This window comes from Petromyzon marinus, chromosome 47, assembly GCF_048934315.1.
Source record: "Petromyzon marinus isolate PM22_M1 ecotype Great Lakes invasive population chromosome 47, UKy_Petmar_22M1.pri1.0, whole genome shotgun sequence".
Taxonomy (NCBI): domain Eukaryota; kingdom Metazoa; phylum Chordata; class Hyperoartia; order Petromyzontiformes; family Petromyzontidae; genus Petromyzon; species Petromyzon marinus.
This window is the reverse complement of record NC_133713.1, coordinates 8,115,133-8,131,081: the sequence shown is the minus strand read 5'-3', so window position 1 is coordinate 8,131,081 and position 15,949 is coordinate 8,115,133.

The following is a 15,949-nucleotide window of genomic DNA, read 5'->3' as shown; positions in this document are numbered from 1 at the left end:
TGCTGCCACCACGTGGCCAGGGACCGACAGCGCACCACGTGGGTCCCTCCTTTGCACCCGGCGCACGTTTACGGCAGCTGTCGTAAAACGCGCGCGTCTCCCACAATGCACGCCGCCAGCATCGCCCCTCCCCACACTTTACGACGACGACTGCCGTAAAGGAGATCGTCCCTGGGGCCCACGCTGCTGTTTAAACCTCCCCGGTTGAGTTCAGTTTTGAGTTAATAAAGAATTAAAGCTTTCGTGACCGCGTAAATTACTCATTGGTTTTGTCGGTAAAGTCACGTATGTAGAAATACCGCAACACAGGCGATCTTCATCAGGTGTAAAAAAAACAAATAGCGAGGGAGCACATAGGTTGACATCAACGTAACGCGTAGAGAGCGTTAGACTTGCACGGAGGTAAATACAAGAAGAAGATGAGAGACGAGAATTCAACAAACCTAAGATAAAATTTACGTGATCGTCTCTCATCTTCTTGTTGTATTTACCTCCGTGCAAGTCTAACGCTCTCTATGCGTTACGTTGATGTCACCCAATGTGCTCCCTCGCTATTTGTTTTTTTTTTACACCTGATGACGGTCGCTTGTGTAGCGGTCGAAACGTCGTGATTGATTTATTTTTATGTGATTTTATGGTATTTCTACAAAAGTGACTTTACCGAAAAAAAACAATGAGCAGTTTTGAGTTGTTACTCTTGGTAGGTATAAAATAAATTCAATTAAATCACGACGTTTCGATCGCAACACAAGCGACCGTCATCAGGTGGAACAGACACAACAGGAGAACTGCTGACATAGAGAGAGCTGCCGTCAACGAGAGAGTTTAAGAAACTTGTAGTTTAAGAAACTTGTTGTAGTTTAAGAAACTTGTTGCAGTTTAAGAAACTTGTAGTTTAAGAAACTTGTAGTTTAAGAAACTTGTTGCAGTTTAAGAAACTTGTTGCAGTTTAAGAAACTTGTAGTTTAAGAAACTTGTTGCAGTTTAAGAAACTTGTTGCAGTTTAAGAAACTTGTTGCAGTTTAAGAAACTTGTTGTATTCTTAGTTTTTTCGGTAAAGTCACGTTGAAGAGAAACAACAAAATAATAAAATATATATAAAACATTATCACGACGTTTCGACCATAACTCAAACGGTCGTCTTCAGATGTGTTGGTTCGCATAAATTTATTTTTAAACGGCGCATTTATTTATTCATAAAAAAACGTTAGCGCAACGATTTGGCAGTTTATTTAGGACTAGTCCATCTATATTCTGAAAAGAGGGGGGAGACGAATTTTTTTTTATAATGTATGCTGTCTGAAAGCCACTGTAAGCGTGAACAATCAATTAAGACCTGAAATGGTTTATTAAATCTTTCCAATGATTGCTAAGATAGAATCCATCTTCTCGGTTGAAATTGTCTCTGTGCTTGTATATGTGGATAGACTCATTAACGAATCTCTCATGGAAGCCAGATGGCTTACAAAGAACCTCTGTCTTGGAAAAGTCAATGGCATGTGAGCCTACTGAATTAGAACAATGATCTGCCACGGCCGAGGTGTTGGTCCTACCGTGTTTAAGGTCTGCTTTGTGTTCACGAATGCGGTCCGAGACATGGCGTTTGGTTTCTCCAATGTAACTACTGCCACAGAGGCAACTTAGTTTAAGAAACTTGTTGCAGTTTAAGAAACTTGTAGTTTAAGAAACTTGTTGCAGTTTAAGAAACTTGTAGTTTAAGAAACTTGTAGTTTAAGAAACTTGTTGCAGTTTAAGAAACTTGTTGTAGTTTAAGAAACTTGTTGCAGTTTAAGAAACTTGTAGTTTAAGAAACTTGTTGCAGTTTAAGAAACTTGTTGTAGTTTAAGAAACTTGTTGTAGTTTAAGAAACTTGTTGTAGTTTAAGAAACTTGTTGCAGTGTAAGAAACTTGTAGTTTAAGAAACTTGTAGTTTAAGAAACTTGTTGTAGTTTAAGAAACTTGTAGTTTAAGAAACTTGTAGTTTAAGAAACTTGTTGTAGTTTAAGAAACTTGTAGTTTAAGAAACTTGTTGTAGTTTAAGAAACTTGTAGTTTAAGAAACTTGTTGCAGTTTAAGAAACTTGTAGTTTAAGAAACTTGTTGCAGTTTAAGAAACTTGTTGCAGTTTAAGAAACTTGTTGTAGTTTAAGAAACTTGTTGTAGTTTAAGAAACTTGTTGCAGTTTAAGAAACTTGTTGCAGTTTAAGAAACTTGTTGCAGTTTAAGAAACTTGTAGTTTAAGAAACTTGTTGTAGTTTAAGAAACTTGTTGCAGTTTAAGAAACTTGTAGTTTAAGTAACTTGTTGCAGTTTAAGAAACTTGTTGCAGTTTAAGAAACTTGTTGCAGTTTAAGAAGCTTGTTGTAGTTTAAGAAACTTGTAGTTTAAGAAACTTGTAGTTTAAGAAACTTGTAGTTTAAGAAACTTGTTGTAGTTTAAGAAACTTGTAGTTTAAGTAACTTGTTGCAGTTTAAGAAACTTGTTGCAGTTTAAGAAACTTGTTGCAGTTTAAGAAACTTGTTGTAGTTTAAGAAACTTGTAGTTTAAGAAACTTGTAGTTTAAGAAACTTGTTGCAGTTCAAGAAACTTGTTGCAGTTTAAGAAACTTGCTGTAGTTTAAGAAACTTGTTGCAGTTTAAGAAACTTGTTGTAGTTTAAGAAACTTGTTGTAGTTTAAGAAACTTGCTGTAGTTTAAGAAACTTGTTGCAGTTTAAGAAACTTGTTGTAGTTTAAGAAACTTGTTGTATTCTTAGTTTTTTCGGTAAAGTCACGTTGAAGAGACACAACAAAATAACAAAATATATATAAAACGATAAAAAATTCTCACGACGTTTCGACCATAACTCAAACGGTCATCATCAGGTGTGTTGGTTTGCATAAATTTATTTTTAAACGGCACATTTATTTATAAAAAACGTTGGCGTCACGCGCAGCGATTGGCAGTTTGCCCAGGACTAGTCCATCTATTTTTTTGAAAAGAGGAGGGGGGAGACGAAATTTTTTATAATGTATGCTGTCTGAAAGCCACTGTAAGCGTGAACAATCAATCAAGAACTGAAATGATTTATCAAATCTTTCCAATGATTGCTAAGATAGAATCCATCTTCTCGGTTGAAATTGTCTCTGTGCTTGTATATGTGGATAGCCTCATGAACGAATCTCTCATGGAAGCCAGATGGCTTACAAATAACCTCCGTCTTGGAAAAGTTAATGGCATGTGAGCCTACTGAATTAGAACAATGATCTGCTACGACCGAGGTGTTGGTCCTACCGTGTTTAAGGTTTGCTTTATGTTCACGAATGCGGTCCGAGACATGGCGTTTGGTTTCTCCAATGTAACTACTACCACAGAGGCAACTTAGTTTGTAGACACCAGGGTATTGTATGTCCGGAATCACATCTTTTACAGACGGAACCAGATCACGGATTTTATGTAATGTGTTGAAACGGACCTGGATCTTGTGTTTATTCAAGATTTTGGAGATCTTTTTTGTGATCCCAGCAATGTAGGGTAAAGTGATGGTTTTGAAAGGCTCCTCAAGAGGGTTCTTCTTCATGGTTTGAGTGATAGCTTTGCGGATTGTATAGTCGGAGTAACCATTAGCCCTAAGAGCTTGGTGTACGTGCTTGAGTTCACTGCTTATGTGTTCCTGGTCGGATATGCATTGGGCTCTATGATACAGAGTCTTGATGAGAGAATTATTCTGTGATGGATGGTGGTGGGAATCCGGTTTCAGATAAGCATCCGTATGGGTAGCTTTCCTGTAGACAGAGTGGCTCACTGAACCATCAGGTTTCTTTTTAATTAGGACATCCAAAAAAGGTATCTTGCCATCTATTTCGACTTCCATGGTAAATCTGATGGCTGGGTGTATGGAATTGATGTGGTCGAAGAATTGGTCTAGAGCAGGCCGGCCATGTGGCCAGATGACAAAAGTGTCATCCACGTACCTCTTCCATAAGGTTGGGCGCAGAGTGGCAGTCTGGATGGCGTCAGTCTCAAATTTATCCATGAAAATGTTAGCTATAACTGGAGAAAGGGGGGAGCCCATTGGGGTGCCCTCAGTTTGTTTGTAGAAAGTTCCATTCCAAGTGAAGTATGTATTGGTTAAACAGTGTCTCACCAGGGGGGGTACCTCAGTGTTTAGTCCTTGATGAACCAAGTCTTCAATGATTGCAATGGTGTCAGGTACAGGAACCTTGGTGAATAAGGAAACTACATCAAAACTGACAAGCAGGTCGTCTGGGGACAGGGAAATACCCTTGATTGTTGATACCAGGTGAGTAGAATTTTGTACCGCAGAGGTGGTCTTTCCAGTGAAAGGACGCAGGATTTCAGACAAAAAACGAGCTATTTTGTAGGTGGGGGAGCTGATAGTAGAGACTATGGGACGAAGAGGTGTATCAACTTTATGTATTTTTGGTAAGCCGTATAATCTTGGTGGCCTGGCAGCAGAAGGTTTCAACGAAAACTGTTTAGATTGATCAATTAATGCGGTTGAATCAGAAATTATTTTGTTGGTTTGTGTGGCGAGGCTGTTGGTGGGATCTCTTTTTATTTTTGTATAACTACCATCGTCGAGTAATTCTTTAATTTTGTTGTATTCTATTTTATCCATGATGACAGTAGCATTGCCTTTGTCAGCTGAGAGAACTACAATATCATTCCTCTTTTTTAATTTATATAATTCAAAACGCTCATCTTTGCTGAGGTTGCTAGCTGGCATCTTAGCGTTTTTGAGGGTTGCAGCGATTTCAGATCTTGCTACGTCTGCAGCGATGTGACCCAGGCCCCTGAGAGCAACGTCTACTTGGGCAATTATATCATTAACTGGTATGTGTTTAGGTGTGACTGCAAAGTTTAGACCTTTAGCTAAAACGGATTTCAGACCATCGGAAATAGAACTGTTACTGCGATTAATTACGACTTTATTAACGTCTAACTTTTTGGTGTGTGGGTCCGGTCTTTTGTTGAAGAGGAGGTTAAATTTGGAAATCAGGTTTTCCTTACATTTGGTCGACATAGTAGCAGCTGAAGAGGCAGTCATATTGTCTACATGTTCCCAATCCGATGTGGACATTATTGCCGTCAATGATAAGTGTGATTTGTAGAGTGTCTTGTCTAACTGATCTAGTTCTGTGCGTATAAGTCTGATTTTTTCTGAGATAAGAGCTAAGCTAGTTTTGAAAAGAATTCGTTTCGCATTAGAAGAAGTTACAGCAGCAGAGGTCAGTGTAAATGCGATTGGTATTACCCCAGAGTCGCGGCATCTCTTCAGGAAGGTGAGAGACTCGATCAGCTGAGCTTTCTTATCCCGGAGTTTGTTGAAGGATCTTAAAGTTATGTGAAAACCCTCCCCGTAGAGGCGATTAAATTTTGATTTAAAGCTTTCGTGACTGCAGTAATTCATATTCTTAGTTTTTTCGGTAAAGTCATGTTGAAGAGACACAACAAAATAACAAAATATATATAAAACATTAAAAAATTCTCACGACGTTTCGACCATAACTCAAACGGTCATCATCAGGTGTGTTGGTTTGCATACATTTATTTTAAAACGGCACATTTATTTATTTATAAAAAAACGTTGGCGTCACGCGCAGCGATTTGGCAGTTTGCCCAGGACTAGTCCATCTATTTTTTTTAAAAGAGGAGGGGGGAGACGAAATTTTTTATAATGTATGCTGTCTGAAAGCCACTGTAAGCGTGAACAATCAATCAAGAACTGAAATGATTTATCAAATCTTTCCAATGATTGCTAAGATAGAATCCATCTTCTCGGTTGAAATTGTCTCTGTGCTTGTATATGTGGATAGCCTCATGAACGAATCTCTCATGGAAGCCAGATGGCTTACAAAGAACCTCCGTCTTGGTAAAGTCAATGGCATGTGAGCCTACTGAATTAGAACAATGATCTGCTACGGCCGAGGTGTTGGTCCTACCGTGTTTAAGGTCTGCTTTATGTTCACGAATGCGGTCCGAGACATGGCGTTTGGTTTCTCCAATGTAACTACTACCACAGAGGCAACTTAGTTTGTAGACACCAGGGTATTGTATGTCCGGAATCACATCTTTTACAGACGGAACCAGATCACGGATTTTATGTAATGTGTTGAAATGGACCTGGATCTTGTGTTTATTCAAGATTTTGGAGATCTTTTTTGTGATCCCAGCAATGTAGGGTAAAGTTATGGTTTTGAAAGGCTCCTCAAGAGGGTTCTTCTTCATGGTTTGAGTGATAGCTTTGCGGATTGTATAGTCGGAGTAACCATTAGCCCTAAGAGCTTGGTGTACGTGCTTGAGTTCACTGCTTATGTGTTCCTGGTCGGATATGCATTGGGCTCTATGATACAGAGTCTTGATGAGAGAATTCTGTGATGGATGGTGGTGGGAATCCGGTTTCAGATAAGCATCCGTATGGGTAGCTTTCCTGTAGACAGAGTGGCTCATTGAACCATCAGGTCTCTTTTTAATTAGGACATCCAAAAAAGGTATCTTGCCATCTATTTCGACTTCCATGGTAAATCTGATGGCTGGGTGTATGGAATTGATGTGGTCGAAGAATTGGTCTAGAGCAGGCCGGCCATGTGGCCAGATGACAAAAGTGTCATCCACGTACCTCTTCCATAAGGTTGGGCGCAGAGTGGCAGTCTGGATGGCGTCAGTCTCAAATTTATCCATGAAAATGTTAGCTATAACTGGAGAAAGGGGGGAGCCCATTGGGGTGCCCTCAGTTTGTTTGTAGAAAGTTCCATTCCAAGTGAAGTATGTATTGGTTAAACAGTGTCTCACCAGGGGGGGTACCTCAGTGTTTAGTCCTTGATGAACCAAGTCTTCAATTATTGCAATGGTGTCAATGGTGTCAGGTACGGGAACCTTGTTGTGTCTCTTCAACGTGACTTTACCGAAAAAACTAAGAATATGAATTACTGCAGTCACGAAAGCTTTAAATCAAAACTTGTTGTAGTTTAAGAAACTTGTTGTAGTTTAAGAAACTTGTTGTAGTTTAAGAAACTTGTAGTTTAAGAAACTTGTTGTAGTTTAAGAAACTTGTTGCAGTTTAAGAAACTTGTTGCAGTTTAAGAAACGTGTTGCAGTTTAAGAAACTTGTAGTTTAAGAAACTTGTTGCAGTTTAAGAAACTTGTTGTAGTTTAAGAAACTTGTAGTTTAAGAAACTTGTAGTTTAAGAAACTTGTTGCAGTTTAAGAGACTTGTTGCAGTTTAAGAAACTTGTTGTAGTTTAAGAAACTTGTTGTAGTTTAAGAAACTTGTAGTTTAAAAAACTTGTTGTAGTTTAAGAAACTTGTTGTATTCTTAGTTTTTTCGGTAAAGTCACGTTGAAGAGAAACAACAAAATAACAAAATATATATAAAACAATAAAAAAAAATTCTCACGACGTTTCGACCATAACTCAAACGGTCATCATCAGGTAGAGATTTTTTTTATTGTTTTATATATATTTTGTTATTTTGTTGTTTCTCTTCAACGTGACTTTACCGAAAAAACTAAGAATGTGAATTACTGCAGTCACGAAAGCTTTAAATCAAAATTTAAACTTGTTGTAGTTTAAGAAACTTGTTGCAGTTTAAGAAACTTGTAGTTTAAGAAACTTGTAGTTTAAGAAACTTGTTGTAGTTTAAGAAACTTGTTGCAGTTTAAGAAACTTGTTGCAGTTTAAGAAACTTGTTGCAGTTTAAGAAACTTGTAGTTTAAGAAACTTGTTGCAGTTTAAGAAACTTGTTGTAGTTTAAGAAACTTGTTGTAGTTTAAGAAACTTGTTGCAGTTTAAGAAACTTGTTGCAGTTTAAGAAACTTGTAGTTTAAGAAACTTGTAGTTTAAGAAACTTATAGTTTAAGAAACTTGTTGTAGTTTAAGAAACTTGTTGCAGTTTAAGAAACTTGTTGCAGTTTAAGAAACTTGTTGCAGTTTAAGAAACTTGTAGTTTAAGAAACTTGTAGTTTAAGAAACTTGTTGTAGTTTAAGAAACTTGTTGTAGTTTAAGAAACTTGTAGTTTAAGAAACTTGCTGTAGTTTAAGAAACTTATTGTAGTTTAAGAAACTTGTAGTTTAAGAAACTTGTTGCAGTTTAAGAAACTTGCTGTAGTTTAATAAACTTATTGTAGTTTAAGAAACTTGTTGTAGTTTAAGAAACTTGTTGCAGTTTAAGAAACTTGTAGTTTAAGAAACTTGTTGTAGTTTAAGAAACTTGTTGCAGTTTAAGAAACTTGTAGTTTAAGAAACTTGTTGTAGTTTAAGAAACTTGTTGTAGTTTAAGAAACTTGTAGTTTAAGAAACTTGTTGTAGTTTAAGAAACTTGTTGTAGTTTAAGAAACTTGTAGTTTAAGAAACTTGTTGTAGTTTAAGAAACTTGTTGTAGTTTAAGAAACTTGTTGCAGTTTAAGAAACTTGTTGCAGTTTAAGAAACTTGTTGCAGTTTAAGAAACTTGTTGTAGTTTAAGAAACTTGTTGTAGTTTAAGAAACTTGTTGTAGTTTAAGAAACTTGTTGTAGTTTAAGAAACTTGTAGTTTAAGAAACTTGTTGTAGTTTAAGAAACTTGTTGTAGTTTAAGAAACTTGTAGTTTAAGAAACTTGTTGCAGTTTAAGAAACTTGTTGTAGTTTAAGAAACTTGTTGTAGTTTAAGAAACTTGTTGCAGTTTAAGAAACTTGTTGCAGTTTAAGAAACTTGTTGTAGTTTAAGAAACTTGTTGCAGTTTAAGAAACTTGTTGCAGTTTAAGAAACTTGTTGCAGTTTAAGAAACTTGTTGCAGTTTAAGAAACTTGCTGTAGTTTAAGAAACTTATTGTAGTTTAAGAAACTTGTTGTAGTTTAAGAAACTTGTTGCAGTTTAAGAAACTTGTTGCAGTTTAAGAAACTTGTTGCAGTTTAAGAAACTTGTTGCAGTTTAAGAAACTTGCTGTAGTTTAAGAAACTTATTGTAGTTTAAGAAACTTGTTGTAGTTTAAGAAACTTGTAGTTTAAGAAACTTGTAGTTTAAGAAACTTGTTGTAGTTTAAGAAACTTGTTGCAGTTTAAGAAACTTGTAGTTTAAGAAACTTGTTGTAGTTTAAGAAACTTGTTGTAGTTTAAGAAACTTGTAGTTTAAGAAACTTGTTGTAGTTTAAGAAACTTGTTGTAGTTTAAGAAACTTGTTGTAGTTTAAGAAACTTGTTGCAGTTTAAGAAACTTGTTGCAGTTTAAGAAACTTGTAGTTTAAGAAACTTGTTGTAGTTTAAGAAACTTGTTGCAGTTTAAGAAACTTGTAGTTTAAGAAACTTGTTGTAGTTTAAGAAACTTGTTGTAGTTTAAGAAACTTGTAGTTTAAGAAACTTGTTGTAGTTTAAGAAACTTGTATTTTAAGAAACTTGTTGCAGTTTAAGAAACTTGTTGCAGTTTAAGAAACTTGTTGCAGTTTACGAAACTTGTTGTAGTTTATGAAACTTGTAGTTTAAGAAACTTGTAGTTTAAGAAACTTGTTGTAGTTTAAGAAACTTTTAGTTTAAGAAACTTGTTGCAGTTTAAGAAACTTGTTGCAGTTTAAGAAACTTGTTGCAGTTTAAGAAACTTGTTGCAGTTTAAGAAACTTGTTGCAGTTTAAGAAACTTGTTGCAGTTTAAGAAACTTGCTGTAGTTTAAGAAACTTATTGTAGTTTAAGAAACTTGTTGTAGTTTAAGAAACTTGTAGTTTAAGAAACTTGTAGTTTAAGAAACTTGTTGTAGTTTAAGAAACTTGTTGCAGTTTAAGAAACTTGTAGTTTAAGAAACTTGTTGTAGTTTAAGAAACTTGTTGTAGTTTAAGAAACTTGTAGTTTAAGAAACTTGTTGTAGTTTAAGAAACTTGTTGTAGTTTAAGAAACTTGTTGTAGTTTAAGAAACTTGTTGCAGTTTAAGAAACTTGTTGCAGTTTAAGAAACTTGTAGTTTAAGAAACTTGTTGTAGTTTAAGAAACTTGTTGCAGTTTAAGAAACTTGTAGTTTAAGAAACTTGTTGTAGTTTAAGAAACTTGTTGTAGTTTAAGAAACTTGTAGTTTAAGAAACTTGTTGTAGTTTAAGAAACTTGTATTTTAAGAAACTTGTTGCAGTTTAAGAAACTTGTTGCAGTTTAAGAAACTTGTTGCAGTTTACGAAACTTGTTGTAGTTTATGAAACTTGTAGTTTAAGAAACTTGTAGTTTAAGAAACTTGTTGTAGTTTAAGAAACTTTTAGTTTAAGAAACTTGTTGCAGTTTAAGAAACTTGTTGCAGTTTAAGAAACTTGTTGTAGTTTAAGAAACTTGTTGCAGTTTAAGAAACTTGTTGCAGTTTAAGAAACTTGTAGTTTAAGAAACTTGTTGTAGTTTAAGAAACTTGTTGCAGTTTAAGAAACTTGTAGTTTAAGAAACTTGTTGTAGTTTAAGAAACTTGTTGTAGTTTAAGAAACTTGTAGTTTAAGAAACTTGTTGTAGTTTAAGAAACTTGTTGTAGTTTAAGAAACTTGTTGTAGTTTAAGAAACGTGTTGCAGTTTAAGAAACTTGCTGTAGTTTAAGAAACTTATTGTAGTTTAAGAAACTTGTTGTAGTTTAAGAAACTTGTTGCAGTTTAAGAAACTTGTAGTTTAAGAAACTTGTTGTAGTTTAAGAAACTTCTTGCAGTTTAAGAAACTTGTAGTTTAAGAAACTTGTTGTAGTTTAAGAAACTTGTTGTAGTTTAAGAAACTTGTAGTTTAAGAAACTTGTTGTAGTTTAAGAAACTTGTTGTAGTTTAAGAAACTTGTTGTAGTTTAAGAAACTTGTAGTTTAAGAAACTTGTTGTAGTTTAAGAAACTTGTTGTAGTTTAAGAAACTTGTTGTAGTTTAAGAAACTTGTAGTTTAAGAAACTTGTATTTTAAGAAACTTGTTGCAGTTTAAGAAACTTGGTGCAGTTTAAGAAACTTGTTGCAGTTTACGAAACTTGTTGTAGTTTAAGAAACTTGTAGTTTAAGAAACTTGTAGTTTAAGAAACTTGTTGTAGTTTAAGAAACTTGTATTTTAAGAAACTTGTTGCAGTTTAAGAAACTTGTTGCAGTTTAAGAAACTTGTTGCAGTTTACGAAACTTGTTGTAGTTTATGAAACTTGTAGTTTAAGAAACTTGTAGTTTAAGAAACTTGTTGTAGTTTAAGAAACTTGCAGTTTAAGAAACTTGTTGTAGTTTAAGAAACTTGTTGTAGTTTAAGAAACTTGTTGCAGTTTAAGAAACTTGTTGTAGTTTAAGAAACTTGTTGCAGTTTAAGAAACTTGTTGCAGTTTAAGAAACTTGTAGTTTAAGAAACTTGTTGTAGTTTAAGAAACTTGTTGCAGTTTAAGAAACTTGTAGTTTAAGAAACTTGTAGTTTAAGAAACTTGTTGTAGTTTAAGAAACTTGTTGTAGTTTAAGAAACTTGTTGTAGTTTAAGAAACTTGTAGTTTAAGAAACTTGTTGTAAATTTTGATTTAAAGCTTTCGTGACTGCAGTAATTCATATTCTTAGTTTTTTCGGTAAAGTCACGTTGAAGAGAAACAACAAAATAACAAAATGACCGTTTGAGTTATGGTCGAAACGTCGTGAGAATTTTTTATTGTTTTATATATATTTTGTTATTTTGTTGTTTCTCTTCAACGTGACTTTACCGAAAAAACTAAGAATATAAACTTGTTGTAGTTTAAGAAACTTGTTGTAGTTTAAGAAACTTGTAGTTTAAGAAACTTGTATTTTAAGAAACTTGTTGCAGTTTAAGAAACTTGTTGCAGTTTAAGAAACTTGTTGCAGTTTACGAAACTTGTTGTAGTTTAAGAAACTTGTAGTTTAAGAAACTTGTTGTAGTTTAAGAAACTTGTTGTAGTTTAAGAAACTTGTAGTTTAAGAAACTTGTTGTAGTTTAAGAAACTTGTTGTAGTTTAAGAAACTTGTTGTAGTTTAAGAAACTTGTTGTAGTTTAAGAAACTTGTTGTAGTTTAAGAAACTTGTAGTTTAAGAAACTTGTTGCAGTTTAAGAAACTTGTTGCAGTTTAAGAAACTTGTTGTAGTTTAAGAAACTTGTTGCAGTTTAAGAAACTTGTTGCAGTTTAAGAAACTTGTAGTTTAAGAAACTTGTTGTAGTTTAAGAAACTTGTTGCAGTTTAAGAAACTTGTAGTTTAAGAAACTTGTAGTTTAAGAAACTTGTTGTAGTTTAAGAAACTTGTTGTAGTTTAAGAAACTTGTTGTAGTTTAAGAAACTTGTTGTAGTTTAAGAAACTTGTAGTTTAAGAAACTTGTTGCAGTTTAAGAAACTTGTTGTAGTTTAAGAAACTTGTTGTAGTTTAAGAAACTTGTTGTAGTTTAAGAAACTTGTAGTTTAAGAAACTTGTATTTTAAGAAACTTGTTGCAGTTTAAGAAACTTGTTGCAGTTTAAGAAACTTGTTGCAGTTTACGAAACTTGTTGTAGTTTAAGAAACTTGTAGTTTAAGAAACTTGTTGTAGTTTAAGAAACTTGTAGTTTAAGAAACTTGTTGTAGTTTAAGAAACTTGTTATAGTTTAAGAAACGTGTTGTAGTTTAAGAAACTTGCTGTAGTTGAAGAAACTTATTGTAGTTTAAGAAACTTATTGTAGTTTAAGAAACTTGTTGTAGTTTAAGAAACTTGTTGTAGTTTAAGAAACGTGTAGTTTAAGAAACTTGTTGTAGTTTAAGAAACTTGTTGTAGTTTAAGAAACTTGTTGCAGTTTAAGAAACGTGTTGTAGTTTAAGAAACTTGTTGTAGTTTAAGAAACTTGTTGTAGTTTAAGAAACTTGTTGCAGTTTAAGAAACTTGTTGCAGTTTAAGAAACTTGTTTCAGTTTAAGAAACTTGTTGCAGTTTAAGAAACTTGTAGTTTAAGAAACTTGTTGTAGTTTAAGAAACTTGTTGTAGTTTAAGAAACTTGTTGTAGTTTAAGAAATTTGTTGTAGTTTAAGAAACTTGTTGCAGTTTAAGAAACTTGTAGTTTAAGAAACTTGTAGTTTAAGAAACTTGTTGTAGTTTAAGAAACTTGTTGTAGTTTAAGAAACTTGTAGTTTAAGAAACTTGTTGTAGTTTAAGAAACTTGTTGCAGTTTAAGAAACTTGTAGTTTAAGAAACTTGTAGTAGTTTAAGAAACTTGTTGCAGTTTAAGAAACTGTTTGTAGTTTAAGAAACTTGTTGTAGTTTAAGAAACTTGTTGTAGTTTAAGAAACTTGTTGTAGTTTAAGAAACTTGTTGTAGTTTAAGAAACTTGTTGCAGTTTAAGAAACTTGTAGTTTAAGAAACTCTTGTTGCAGTTTAAGAGACTTGTTGTAGTTTAAGAAACTCTTGTGCTTTCTCCTATGTCAGCAGTTCTCCTGCTGTGTCTGTTCCACCTGATGACGGTCGCTTGTGTTGCGATCGAAACGTCGTGATTTAATTTAATTTTTACCCACGTGACTTTACCGAAAGAACCAAAGACTATGGGATCCCTACAGTCACGAAAACTTCAAATCTAGATGTTTGAGTTGTTGTTATCTGTTTGTATTTGTTACAGGGTTGTTGACGTCTGTTTTTTTTTACAAAAGGAGATCCACAGCAGCGGTGAATAAAAAAAAACCTTTAAAGGCGAACGAACAGGGCCCATGGATGGAGACTTTTGTTACTCCGAAGCAAATTGCACAACCAACAGACAAGGTACCGGTTATGTTTATGTGCAATGTTTATGTATAATGTTTATGTATAATGTTTATACACTGTTTATGTATAATGTGTATGTATAATGTTTATGTATGTTTATTACAATGTTTATGTACAATGTTTATATTTTGATTTAAAGCTTTCGTGACTGCATGGATTCATATTCTTGGTTCTTTCGGTAAAGTCACGTAGAAGGGAAACAATAAAATAATAAAAATATAAAACAATAAAATTCTCACGACGTTTCGACTGCAACACAAGCAATCATCATCAGGTGTGTACAATGTTTATGTGTAATGTTGATGTACAATGTTGATGTACAATGTTGATGTAGAAGCACCGTATGGTGAACTTCTTTCGCACCGTACATAGCCAACCGTGCTCAACGGAGGCGCTTGGCGACAGGAAAGTGACAACTCAACAACAAACAGCTTCGAATAAATTCGGGGTTTTTTTCAATCTCGAAAAAGCTCCAAGCTCCAGAAGTGGGCTTCCTTAATATCCACCGTAAACAACAACAACCCCCCCCCCCCCAAGGTATTTAACGGTGAAAATGTAAATACGAGAGGATGAGGTTCGCCGGAATAACTTTAACTTTAATCTAAATTGTCTTATAGTTATTGTTCGACTTGCATCCCACTGGGATTTTTGCACGCAGCGTTGAAATGCGGTGCTTTTTCTGGAAGACTTTTGCTGTTTCTTTCCTGGATGTTCCTGTTGTGCGTAGTCACTTTAAGATAATCTTTGGTTCTATTGGGTAAAGTCACGTAGGTAAAAAATAAAATAACAAAAATCACGACGTTTTGACCACAACACAAGTGGCCTTCATTAGGTGAAGGGACCAACCTGTCCGGAGGACAGCGTTGGAGTGAAGAAAGTCAAGTGCAGGTCACCTCCTTTAAGCTGTGAGTTGGTAAACAGAAAAGACGCCTTGACAAAGGAATTAGCATAAAATGTAAAGCTGTGCAAGCTCGCAAATAGCATCAAAAATACATTAGCACCACCGTGAGAGTTTGGGATGCCACTAATTGAATGAATATACTGTACCATTAAAAATTCCTTTAATGTTTGGTTCGATTTAGAACATCTTTCCAATGGTTGCTTAATTTGAAGCCATCTTCTCGGTTGAAATTGTGTCTGTGTTTGTAGATCTGGATTGCCTCGTGAACAAATCTCTGATAAAAACCCGTGGGTTTGCAAAGAACCTACAAACACAGACAATTTCAACCGAGAAAATGGCTTCAAATTAAGCAACCATTGGAAAGATGTTCTAAATCGAACCAAACGTTAAAGGAATTTTTAATGGTACAGCATATTCATTCAATTAGTGGCATCCCAAACTCTCACGGTGGTGCTAATGTATCTTTGATTCTATTTGCGAGCTTGCACAGCTTTACATTTTTATGCTAATTCCTTTGTCAAGGCGTCTTTTCTGTTTACCCACTCACAGCTTAAAGGAGGCGACCTGCGCTTGACTTTTTTCACTCCAACGCTGTCCTCCGGACAGGTTGGTCCCTTCACCTGATGAAGGCCACTTGTGTTGTGGTCGAAACGTCGTGATTTTTGTTATTTTATGTTTTACCTACGTTACTTTACCCAATAGAACCAAAGAGTATGGATCCTTGCAGTCACGAAAGTTTTAAATCTAGAATTCACTTTAAGATGTTTCTCTGTTCGTGTTTTTTGTTTGTTGCGGTTGCACCCGACTCAAGAGCCGCGTGGCTCACAGGGCTATCTCCATCTCCATATATATAAAAGGCAAAGTTGTGAATGTGTGTGTCTGTTCAAAATGTTTAGCGTACTTCCCGACATGCAACAAACTGGAAATTTGCCATGTGGGTACTTCTCAGAATGTACACCATGCAAACATTATAAAAAAAATACTTTTTTTGGGGAGGAGCTCAATAATGCATTTATTTTTTGCACGGCAAGTGAGCTGTGACGTCAAATCTGTCACGTGACCCGCGCATGTGGAGGCGTAACGCATTGTAGTGTAGTGGTTAGCGCGCTGTCTGTGTGTCTGTCTGTGTGTGTGTGTGGGGAGCGGTAGTGTAGTGGTTAGCGCGCTGTCTGTATGTGTGTATATGTGTATGTGTGTCTGTGTGTATGGGGAGTGGTAGTGTAGTGGTTAGCGCGCCGCGCTACAAACCCGGCGACCCGAGTTCCATTCCCGCTCACGGCCACCACCGGTGACGATTATTTCAACTGCTCCTGGGCCCTCCCCAAGGTCGACTCAGCCTCAAACAATTAACTGGTGTGTCTGAACATCGCCACTGGGGAGACAAAGGCGGCCG